The sequence below is a fragment of the Mixophyes fleayi genome, chromosome 1 (genome assembly GCF_038048845.1).
Source record: "Mixophyes fleayi isolate aMixFle1 chromosome 1, aMixFle1.hap1, whole genome shotgun sequence".
NCBI lineage: Eukaryota > Metazoa > Chordata > Amphibia > Anura > Limnodynastidae > Mixophyes > Mixophyes fleayi.
Window position 1 is genome coordinate 341,028,510 of NC_134402.1, and position 11,668 is coordinate 341,040,177.

General features: G+C 39.4%; 1 protein-coding gene across 2 annotated transcripts in view; it reads left to right on the plus strand.

Annotated features, from left to right (window-relative positions):
- LOC142161168 (septin-2A) overlaps window positions 1-11,045 on the plus strand; it is a 66,205-nt gene extending 55,160 nt beyond the window's left edge. For both annotated transcript variants that reach the window (XM_075216479.1, XM_075216489.1), the window contains exon 13: window positions 9,563-11,045. The gene's annotated coding sequence lies outside the window, so the exon portion shown is untranslated. The remainder of the gene's footprint in view (window positions 1-9,562) is intronic.
- The last annotated feature ends 623 nt before the right edge of the window (window positions 11,046-11,668 follow it).

Below are 11,668 nucleotides of genomic sequence, written 5' to 3' on the forward strand. Positions count from 1 at the left end.
AAATTAACAATATCAATGTCAGTGAGCCCTGGTTAAAAGCAAATGTTTAGTCCTGCCATACCTTCTTCCATCCTCTTCAGTTCCTTGAGGTAATTCAAAACCATCCTGCTCTGCAAAGAAAATTTTGTTAAAATCCTGTATGCTAACCATTACTTGGCAGTTCCTGGTGCCTTATATTTAGCTAATGAAAAGGAAGTTATAAATAGGCTTTATTTTAAAGTAGAACCTTGGCTCACATGAAGGGACTCACAAGTCCCTGATTGTCCTCCAACAGCTTTCAGTTTTTCCCAGTTTTTTTTTTCCAAAGTGAGAAAATCTCTTCCTGCAGCTGAATATAAACTGTGTTCTATGTCCTCTAAACACAGGATAAGGACAGCTGTCTGTATATTCATTCCACTGGTAGAAAACCGTCAGTCACTGGCCTTCAACACAAATACTAGACTAGCAGATGTGGTTTGTGTTCCTAATGCTGAAGGCTAATTAAGTATAACATACAAGTTGCTTTTTATGGAACAGATACTACTAACTTCCATGGGTACAATGAAGGATAAGGTCAGCACACCACCTGCCTTGTGTGGTTCTTCTCTTTCTTACAGATCACCTACTCACACACAAGCCATATATGTGTGTATAGCAGGTGATGCATTTTATGCCTAGATTATCCTATTTCTAGTGAAGAAAACATAGCGATGCAAAACACATTGGAAGGCCCTCTGTCAAGTACTTTACTTTACACATGTCAGGAACCTGATGGAATTAATATAACTATTTGGTTATTGTTTTAAGAGGGAAATGTGTGTGATGCATGTTGAAGTGGCAGTGTCTATTGGACCTGTCCCCTCACATTTGAACCTGTGCAGGATATGCAGGTTCTATGTATTGAGCTCAGAGCTCAACAAACACATAAAATTGAAGATGTTTTTTTGTGATTGGATTGATTCTTGTTAAGCACTAAAAGCCCATAAAAGTATATACTGATGTAAATTGTTTCTTTCCTTTTTTATGTGTTTAGGAAGATTTCATTCATTGAATTGAATAGAGTCCTGTAAAAGCCGTCTCCAGTTGTTTTCTGCCAGTGCTCCGTAAACTATTGTTCCATATAGAGTTGTGTAATTTATGTCCTGAATTTAAGTAGAACTACAGACCAGTGTCTTGCTCTCATTTACCTAACATGCAGTATGAAGTGTCTTAAAGATGTCTATCCAAACATATATTTTTTAATTTATCTGACCTATATTATCATCATTACCAGACCCAAGATTTAGCCACTGACTTATGCTGAGAAGTGGGTGGAGCCAATATTGTTATTTGACAAATGGGTATTGAGATCTGCAGCACCCTGTTGGCCAGACAGGAAAGTTTGTCATCCATTTTTCAAAATGAGGTATATAATTAAAATATTATGATATTTGTCAGGAAAATACTGCAATAGTTGAGCATTTTCTCCACTCCTAAGTAAAATGATTAATAGTATAGGCCATCCTGTTTTCGTCTGCATTCTTAATGCTTCCTTCAGAACTTTCCATTTGCGCTACATTCTTCTATTCTCGCGCTCAGTCAGTGTAACAGAATGCAGATGGAGGAGAGAACACTTGCCCCAGTATGCATCAAACGCACACAGAAAACACCCTTCCTTTCCTTTCAATATAGGACCCTGCCAATAATAAGCTAGTAAATATAGTTTAGTCATAAAAGCAGTGGCACAAATTCACTTATATTCATTTATATCGCATAAAAAGGATTCCTCTTATGTTGTGGGAACATTTAAATATAATTGATGCCATTTTTGGTGGATTCCTTTAAGATGTTTACCATTTAAAGGGCCATTAAATATAAAATACAGGTTGACTTTTATTAAAGTTACTACTAATCCTCACAAACATACAGTATGTGCAAAGATTTCAAGAGCTTATCTAAACTGATGATTATTGAGACACACTTTTGATAATGGCTGTAGATATTACATTATACACAGCAGACTACCTGTCAGGAATACCATTGATGGACATTGCAACCAGCCTTTAAGCCACATTTTTGCAGAAAATACTTGGTACTAGAAAACAATAACTTGCACTCTGCTAAAAGGCAAATTTAAATAAATGTCCAATATCTCAATTAGACTGAAATTAATGGTGTTTTTATATGTATATATGGATTCTGCCAGCAGTACCCTAAAAAGAACCATTGACAGGATACTGCTATGTATGGGAAAAGGAAATCTCATTACAAGTTTGGCTCAAGTATATTTCACTCTGATAAGGTCTTAAAATCTTTGTGAATGTTATTGGTAACTCTTAGGCTTCTGCATTGCAACCGACAGCTTTAGTACAGCTCCAGGTTAAAAAACAAAAAATTAGGTTCACTCTTATCCAGGAACATTTCTATATTCCTACTAAAGATATGTTTATATATGCCCAAATTCATCATTGGGTGGTTTCAGTCTTTGAACTTTCTCACTCCTTGTCTCTACCTCCGGCCCAAGTGCTGGGCAGACTGACGAATGGCTCCAATAGGGGAAGGGTTACCTTTTGGTATCAGTATCTCCAATCCCTTATACTATCACCCAAGACCCCCTCTCAAGTACGTTGGGCAACACAAGCGATGTGAGGTAGTATGAATAGTCTCCCACTGCTGGGGGGACAGGATAAGATTGAGGTCTAAGTGTGTTAACCACACCGAGATGTATGTTAAATTAGTTAACAAACTTTATCTCAACCCGGCCAGGCTCCATCTCATCTGGCCCTCCCAAACAAAATTTTGTTGACGTGAATGTGCCCAAATAGCTGATAAACTCCCATGTATTTTGGATATGCCCACTGATGCAACCACTTTGTCGGGAGGTGTTTGATCTCATATTTCTAGTCATGGGAGGATCTGTTGACAAAAACTCTATATCTAAATCATGTTACATACACCTAAAGAACATTTCCAGAATACGCACATATCTGACACAAGACACCGCAAAAACATTAATTCATGCACTCACCATCTCCCACATCGACTATTGCAATTCCCTCCTTACTGGTCTTCCCAAAGTCAGACTTGAACCCCTACAATCTATTTTGCACGCAGCGGCTAGACTGATTTTCCTTACAAACCGTTATTCCTCTGCTGGGCCACTCTGTCAGTCTCTACATTGGCTGCCTGTATTTCAACAAATCCAATATAAAATTTTTCTACTAACATACAAGGCCATCAACAAAATTGCACCGACATACATTTCCTCACTTGTCTCGAAATATCTCTCTACTCGACACCTCCGTTCTGCACAAGATCTACGTCTCTCCTCCACTCTCATCACATCCTCCCATTCTCGGTAACAGGATTTTTTCCGGGCTGCACCCACGTTGTGGAATTCCCTCCCACGCACAATAAGACTTTCCTCTAGTCTTCAAACCTTCAAGCGTTCACTGAAAACCCACCTCTTCAGACAAGGTTATGAGATTCCTCAACCATCATCTTAATTTCCCTAGATTACCCTATTGCCATCCTCTACACTGCTAACGCAAGACAACAACCTTCTGACCACCAACATTGCAACACACACAGCCCACTCATGACTTTTACCTTTGCAGTCTGGCTGGTCCATTGTGCAATATGATGTAGCACATGCCCCTGTGTTTCTAACTCCCATTGTCCTATAGACTGTAAGCTTTCGAGCAGGGTTCTCTTACCTCTCTGTCTGTATGTATTACCCAGTATTGTCTTATTAATGTTTGTTCCCAATTGTAAAGCGCTACGGAATTTGCTGGCGCTATATAAATAAATGTTGATGATGATGATGATGACTCAGACCCGGCTATATCATTGCTTCACATTTATCCCTCTTCTATCTCTAAATAAGATAGCTATCTGCTAGGTCATATCTTGATAACAGTCAGAGCCACCATAGCTCAAAATTGGAAATTAACCTCTCCCCCTTCCCTATCCAGAATCATCTCTAAAATCCGGCATAGCTTCGAAATGGAGGCCCCTATCATGAAGTGGTTTAAGCGGCATGTGTATATCACTTAGGGTGCAGGCGCAAATAGAAAGAACCCCTCTCCCACTCCTTTGCCTTTAGCTTTGTTTGACTTCCCTTGGGATGACTAGTGGACCCCCATCAATAAACATTATTGATGTTAAAAAAATAAAATAGGTTACATTTGTATAGTTATAGTTTTCCTTAAATGAGCCTGCAAAAAGTAGCTACAAATTGATTGAAGGGGATGGGGTATTAGGTGGAGCATGTTATGGCAGCCCCGCATTAGGCACAGGACAGCTTAAGGGGCCATTCTTTTACATGCTGGGCCCTGTGTCAAGGTGCTTTTCCTTATCCAGCAGTGTTTCCTTCACTGTGGTAAAGCTTGCAAAAAAAGAAACTTTTGCAGCAGCCAGTAACTCTCCTTCTCCCTTCTCCATTTGTAGGGAAGTAGTGGTTAAGGGGTAGGTGTATAGTTTGTATTTTTCACTGCCTGCTGTGGACTTTACCGATGTTTTGCAGTTTCGCATCCATTTTGGGATTGTCCTCTCTATCTTCCCTCACCTTTCTGTCATGTCTTGAAGTACATCCAGGTCTAAGCCTGGAGGAGGGACATCAGCTAGCTTCACTTTAAGTTGCCTAGTGCAGCTCATCCATGAGGCATTCGAATATCCGGGGGCCACGGCTATTGATGCATGGCTTATTGGTGCTAGGGTTTCAGCCTCAGCAGTCTTTGCATGCCATAACTTCTGGCTTAGGATCTGGGAGGTGGAAACTGAGTCCTACCCTTCTCTGGGGATGTCTGATTCAGTTCTGAACTGGATAAGTTTATTTTCTTGGCCATTGTGGAAAAGAGTTCCTCTCTTCCCGCCAATGCCACCAGCCCTAATGTCCATAGGTTTTGCTTCTTTCATTCCACAGGGAAGGCTAGGAGTCAAACCTCCAGAGGACAGACTTCTTCTCCTCGTGATAGTCAGCAGAGAGGAAAGCAGGTTTGGGCAGCTAAGAATCCAGCTCCCAAGCTCTCTGACAAACAGCCTGCATAATTGGGCAGGCTACCAACCCGGGGCTCCCTTGGTGGGAGACCGTCAGCTTTTCTTCTGGGACTGATTGTTTTAGATATACTGTACCTCAGACATCTGAGTGAGAGGAATCTTAATTCAGATATATATCATAGATCTAAATTCCCCCACCCAGACAGTTTTTCCATACCAGCCTTCCTGAAGACAAAGCAGTCCTTGATCTCTTAAGGGGTAGTTGCTCCAGTCCTGGAGGAGCAGAAGAGGTTGAGTTTTTACTTGGATATCTTCTTGGTTCAGAAGCTGGACTGATTCTTTCAGCCCATTCTGAACCTGAACTCTAAACATTCAGCTTCAGGTGAAGAGGTTCAATAGTAAGTCTTTGAGTTCTGTTATATTCTTCATAGAACAGTACGAGTTCATGATGTCCATGGACATCAAGGACGTGCTTACATTTCCTGATCTGGGAAAGACTTGGTATCCAATCCCATCAATTTCAATTTCGAGCTCTACCTTTCAGAACTGCGACAGAGCTGAGGGTGTTAACGAAGATAATGACAGTTATGACTCATTCCCTACATAGACAATGTGATTATTATGGTGGGATCACCAACCTTGATACACCTTGTACAGGAGACATTCTAGACCAGGGGTGTCCAACCTTTTAGCTTCCCTGGGCCACATTGGAAGACGACGAGTTGGTTTGGGCCGCACATAAAATACACTAACCCTAACGATAGCTGATCATCGAAAAAACCATAGTAAACATATTAAACTTACTTGGAAATGAAGTTAGTAAGAGTCAGGAAACCTGTTGCAGAATCATGATTAAAGCAGTAGTACCATTACCAGCTACAATTTAACTTACCTGCATCTGTCCCTTAGTGGAGTTCGGGGAATTAAATGCCAAAAACTTTTTTTTCCTCTCTTTTTGCACCCATGAATCATTTTTTTTATTGACCAGTTTGAAATGGTCACCGATATAGGTAGCATCAGGAGGACTAATAGAAATCTACAGAGATTTAAAGATAGGGTGGTGGGAAAAATGGCTCATGGAGCAGCCTCCGATGAGGGTAACAGTGGGTGATATTTTCACCCTACTCTACACTGCACATTTAAAATGGTTTAAATATTAAACATACAATCATCTCTTAATATTTATATTAAATACATACAGAGAACACAGCTAGTTCATAATTGCATGGTGCAGAAAGTCCAAATTCAGAGTAACAACAATAAGATACTGGATAATCTTTCACTGCTACTGATACTTCGCGCGGGTGACTCCCCTGTGCTGCGCTAAGCAATGGATGTCACCTCCGACATTCACTGCAAGCGCCACAAGGAGGAGGAGACCAGGGAGGGAGCCGGAGCGCCAGCTGACGTGACCGCAAGGTAAGTATTTTCTTTTCTTTTTTTTTTTCTTTTTTTCTCCAGGATTTTTTTTTTCAGTGCTGCCCCCTTGCCACAACCAAAACTCCTGCTGGGCCACATTTACAGGCATGCTGGGCCGCGGGTTGGACAACCATGTTCTAGACGTTAGAATCTCATGGTTCGGTCATTTCCCATTAGAAATCGAACTTAAAACCTTCCCAGCGGATGGTCTTTCTGGAGCTGCTGTCCGATATTCATCAGCAGAAGGAGTCCTTGCCTGAAGACCAGATTCTTTCCTTACAAGAGATTGTAAAGTCCCAATTAGCTGGCATCGGTTCATTTTTGCATGAATGTCTAAGGGGAAGATGGTCTCCACCTTTGAGGTGGTGCGATTTGCACAGTTCACCTCGAGGGAGTTATAGATCAAGTAGTCAATAAAATGGAACAATTTACACCATCATCTGACCGGCCAGTTAAGCAGTCTGTCTCCAAAGGGCCATAAATCACTCCTCTGGTGGCTGAGGGGCTACAACCTCAACAGGGGTCACACCTTATCCATTTGGGTTTGAACATCTCAGACAACAAACCCAGTTGTTGCGAAGAAGGGCCATAAAGATTCACTCACCGCTTATAAGGCTTAAAAAAATCCTAAATTGATTTGATCTCCATATAACCATGCGGGTTAAGGCTCCTCTTCCCTATAATCTGATGCATAAAACGATGAGTAGAATATTTCCCTGTTCCCCTTCCCATCCCTAAAATCTTTCCTTCCCCCATTGTTCGTCTCTCCCCTCCCTCTGAAAAATAAAAACAAACAAAATTTTTCTTTTTCATGAATAAAATACCGGATTCTAGATAATTTAGCTAAGTCTTTCTTGCTATTATGTGTAAACATCATTTTGGAATTTAATATGTATACAGTATGTTTATACATTCCTTTGGTATGTTTCAATCTCATTGTTTTGTTTTGAAAAAACCCTAATAAAAATCACTTTAAAAAAAAAAAAAAGATTCACTCACACAATGTCATGTCTGTTTTGTACCTCACTCATCAGGGAGGTACCAACAACTGACTTGCCATGATAGAAAGAGTCAGGATTATGTGATGGGTGAAGCAGAATTTCCAGCTATCACGGTGGTGTTAACTAGGAAGTAGATCTTCTCAGCAGGCATGCTGCAGGGAATGGTCCCTTCATCTAGAAGTCTTTCTTCAGATTGTGGAAAAATGGAGTCAGCCACATGTCAACATGATAACATATTGGTTTCATCTGATTTACCTGTTACCTCTGGTAGCAATGCTTCCACAGGTTCTGAAGAAGGTGATCTTGGTATCACTGCCCTGGCCAAAATTATTGTGGTAAACGGACATTCTCTATATGGCAGAGGGCCCGTTGGCACGTCTGCCTCTAAGACAAGACCTGTTCAGTCAGAGGCTATTTTATCACCATGGTTTAGCTGGCATTCATGACATGGCTACTGAAACCATGCAACTTAGAAATAAGGCTTTCACTGACACAGTGTAGTTTAGACCATATTTAAGCGACTCGGAAGCCAGTCTCAGGAAAAATTATCAGAGGGTGTGGAAGATTACTCTGATTAAGCAGAACTGGCTAGTCTGACACCAGGGGGTAAATTTATTAAACTGTGGGTTTGAGAAAGTGGAGATGTTGCCTACAGCAACCAATGAGTTGTCATTTTGTAGAATGTACTAAATAAATGATAACTAAAATCTGATTGGTCGTCAGTCTAGACATTCACACAGTTTTGCAGATTGCATACAAAAATTACCACTTTGAATGTTAGATGCTTCTGCGTACCCTTCTGTCAGATTTGGGATGTCACCAGTGTTCCAGTGTCCCCCATAGGATAAAAAAGAAAAAAAGGATTTTTAAAATTGCATTATATCATTTTGTCTTAGTCCATTAGGGAATAATGAATGCCCAACATTCTTGCTCTCCTTGTTTATAGTTTAACAGTTCTTGTTAGGGAACTTTAGTTCTTTCCTCTCTCTCTCGTTCTATTCTTCCTTTGTTCCGTCCTTGGGGTTTTGTAAAAAAAAAAAATCATTGAAGGTCCCTGCAGGCTACTGGAGTATAGAGGGTGGAGTTTGAATTTTTAGAGACAAATTTAAAGTGTCGAACTCCGGTGCAGCCTCTTTACCCCAGTGTCCCCCAATGGACTCAAACCAAAGAATTTAACGTAAATTATGTTAACATAAAAATCCCTCTCTTTGTGTGTATTTTTTTGTTTTGTTTTCTGGCATCACTTATTTTCTTTGGATAATTCTAAGAAATGTAATGTTTAATCTGACAGCTCAGCAGAGAGGGGGTGTCTCATACTACCAATTGCAAGGTCAGATTCTCTAGAAACAATGCACACAGCGTAATGCTAGCATTTATATACTATGTTTCTATGCATTCTGATTTATGTTACAATTGTAACCTAAATATTGACTTAACAATTATGGAGGCATGGATCAGAGGCTTCTCATTTGGCTATAACCACTATGGGGATTAAGCAGAGTATCTGAAGTATGTACATTCCAGGAGCCTTGTTATAGTGACTAGTAGTATGTATACACTCAGACCTCAAACCACAGGTCTGACAGTGTACTCAGCTGCACATTATGCAGCTTTCTGAAGTCTACAAAGATGATTGTGATACAACCCCTTTAGTTGAATATAGACACAACAAGTGTGTTTATCTGCCCTTTTACCATGGCTGGGGATTTTAACACTGACATGCCCAACAGACAGCTGTGTATGTTACAGAAGGTACATTAGTCTGGTAAGTGTACACAGCTGCTCTGGATGAGTCAGGAATCTTGGTTCTATCTCCTGACTAATATCTCTCTTCTAAACATATTTAGCAATGGAAGGTGGGGATGGGAGCTCAATATTCATAGCAGAGGATTCTTCCAAAACCAATTGCCTGATTTTTACTCTTACAAGACTCACCTGATCTTATATGAAACTAATGCTCTAAAATACCAGTTCAGCCATAAAGGCAAGGGTGGAGGATATGTGCTTATAATTAGAGAGGAGCAGAAACTATGGTATAATTATTTTGCAAAACATCACAATGGTTCAGTATTGAAATTAGCCTTTAAATTAGTTTCATGTTGTATTTAATAATCAGAAAGTTGGAGACATGATTTATACCTGTTCATGCTTACTAATGTGCTTTTTTTTTATTTTATTATGTACAGGAACCTGGAGCAATGTCAAACCTCCTACCACATGGAACATTGAAAGTTGGGCTCCAAATGCAGCAGTCCAACCCTTTTTTTTTTTTTTTTTTTGCACCATTCTTGATCTTTACTTCTTAATAACCATGTAACTTGTTTAACTGTGTTTTTATATTCGTGTATTTGATGTTAATGTCCAGTATGTAACAAAATAACTCAGACACATTGTGCTTGTGGCTATTGATTTTAATTCAGAAACAGGGAGTTGCAAATGTAGTTTTTAGCTGTGTGTATTTGCTCTGCCATGTTTATATTATCACTAGTTTTTGTAAATGTCAAGTACACTGCACTTTTTTCTTATAAGAACACCTACTATCACCTTTGTGTATCAGTCACATATGATGCAGTGTTTGTCACTGAGGGTCAAAATAAAGTAGTCCATTTTTTTTAGGCATCCTATGGGGAAAAAATTATACCAGCAATTCTATGTATGTAAGGTACAATTAAATAATTTATTTTCTGGCAGACTGAACCAAAAGTTCAAATATGAATGGTGCCTACCCTCTTTCAAAGTGCCTTCAGACAGCGAAAGTAAGGTTCTGATTGTAATTCCCCACAAGGCATGCCATTAACAAATTACTGCTGTCAAACCAACTAGTGCCTGTATTATGTCGGACTGTTTCAGTTTATCGCCATTAAACAATGAAGGTTTTGCAGATTTTTTTTTTTTTTAGTTACTGTAATCACTAAGGATTATCTATGAACAGGAAGCTTTTCGCCAACAGGCACGGAAACAGTGCTATGTGTAAAATCTGAACTGTTGTGAGAATTCTCTTGAGATACCTATCCCATACAATGCTTTCCCTTTTGAAATGAACACTAAACATGAACTGTAAAATGTAAGATAAAGATCAGGCATACCATAGTCAGAACACAGTCAGCATCTCCCACACTGTTCCTGTGCAGGTCTCTATTAGCTGAACCTATGAAGGACAGAGAGTAATGAACATGCTCTGTCACTATCCGTGCGGCACCTTTAGACATGGAGCTGTGAATGGGAAATAATTTAACCTTTCAATAAAAAGTTACCGTAGACCAGCTGGGAGAAAAATTGCTGCAGGTATGAAATCTTTGTAAAAGATAAGATGTATTTTACTGATACCCTGAGGTTACAGTGCATGGATCTCTCGTCCTCTCTACACACTGCTTAAATTAAATAAGAAGATCTGTTACTAATCAGACCTGACTTTTACAAATAACTTAATTTGTCTGAGACAGGTTCCACACTCTTCCTACTGGTATTCATGCCAGAATGTCTTCACAGGAGACGGGTTAAACCTGGCAAGCTTTGACTTGTTTATATTAAGTTATGTAGCACACATTCCTCTTAGTTTGATTTTTTTTCTTTTCTTAGCAGGTGCAAAACCATGATGCATGAACTCTCTGCTTTCTTATTTTAAACCCTGACAGAAGTAATATCTAATAAACTGTACAGATGATCCCATCTCTGTGTAGTACATTTGTTTTGATGCTGATTCCTGGAGTGTAAAGGAATGTGGACTGACAGAGAGATACACGTATCTCCACCAAGCCGTCTCACTACATGACCATTTCACCCAACCCTTGATACATACCTATCAGCCAAACATTTTCACTGTCTGCACTCACCTGCTCCAGGCCCTCAACGCATATCTACAATACCACAAAAACGTGTGTGTTTTTTTTCCCAAGGCTACAGGCTAAATGTAATTGATATGGGGTGGTGCAGCTAGGTAAATAAGCTACACAAAAGAATTTATCATGATTCATGCAATAAATTAAAAAAGCATAATGCTCCTTATAATAGTGACAAGATGTTCCCTTTAGGCATGAGTTCAGCAACAAAATTAATGAAAATAACTGATGTCAACAAAATTGAAGAATTCAACATGATTATAGATAAGTAATAATATTCACATATTACCATAAATAAACTCGTGATCAAATAAGGAATATAAAAAAAACTGAGACAAACATAACTGCACATTATACATTAAATCCTAATGATGAAATTACTACAAATAACACAAATGTGCTGAAAAACAAATGAACGAAACCCTAAAAATAACTGGTTATTGAACCATGTAA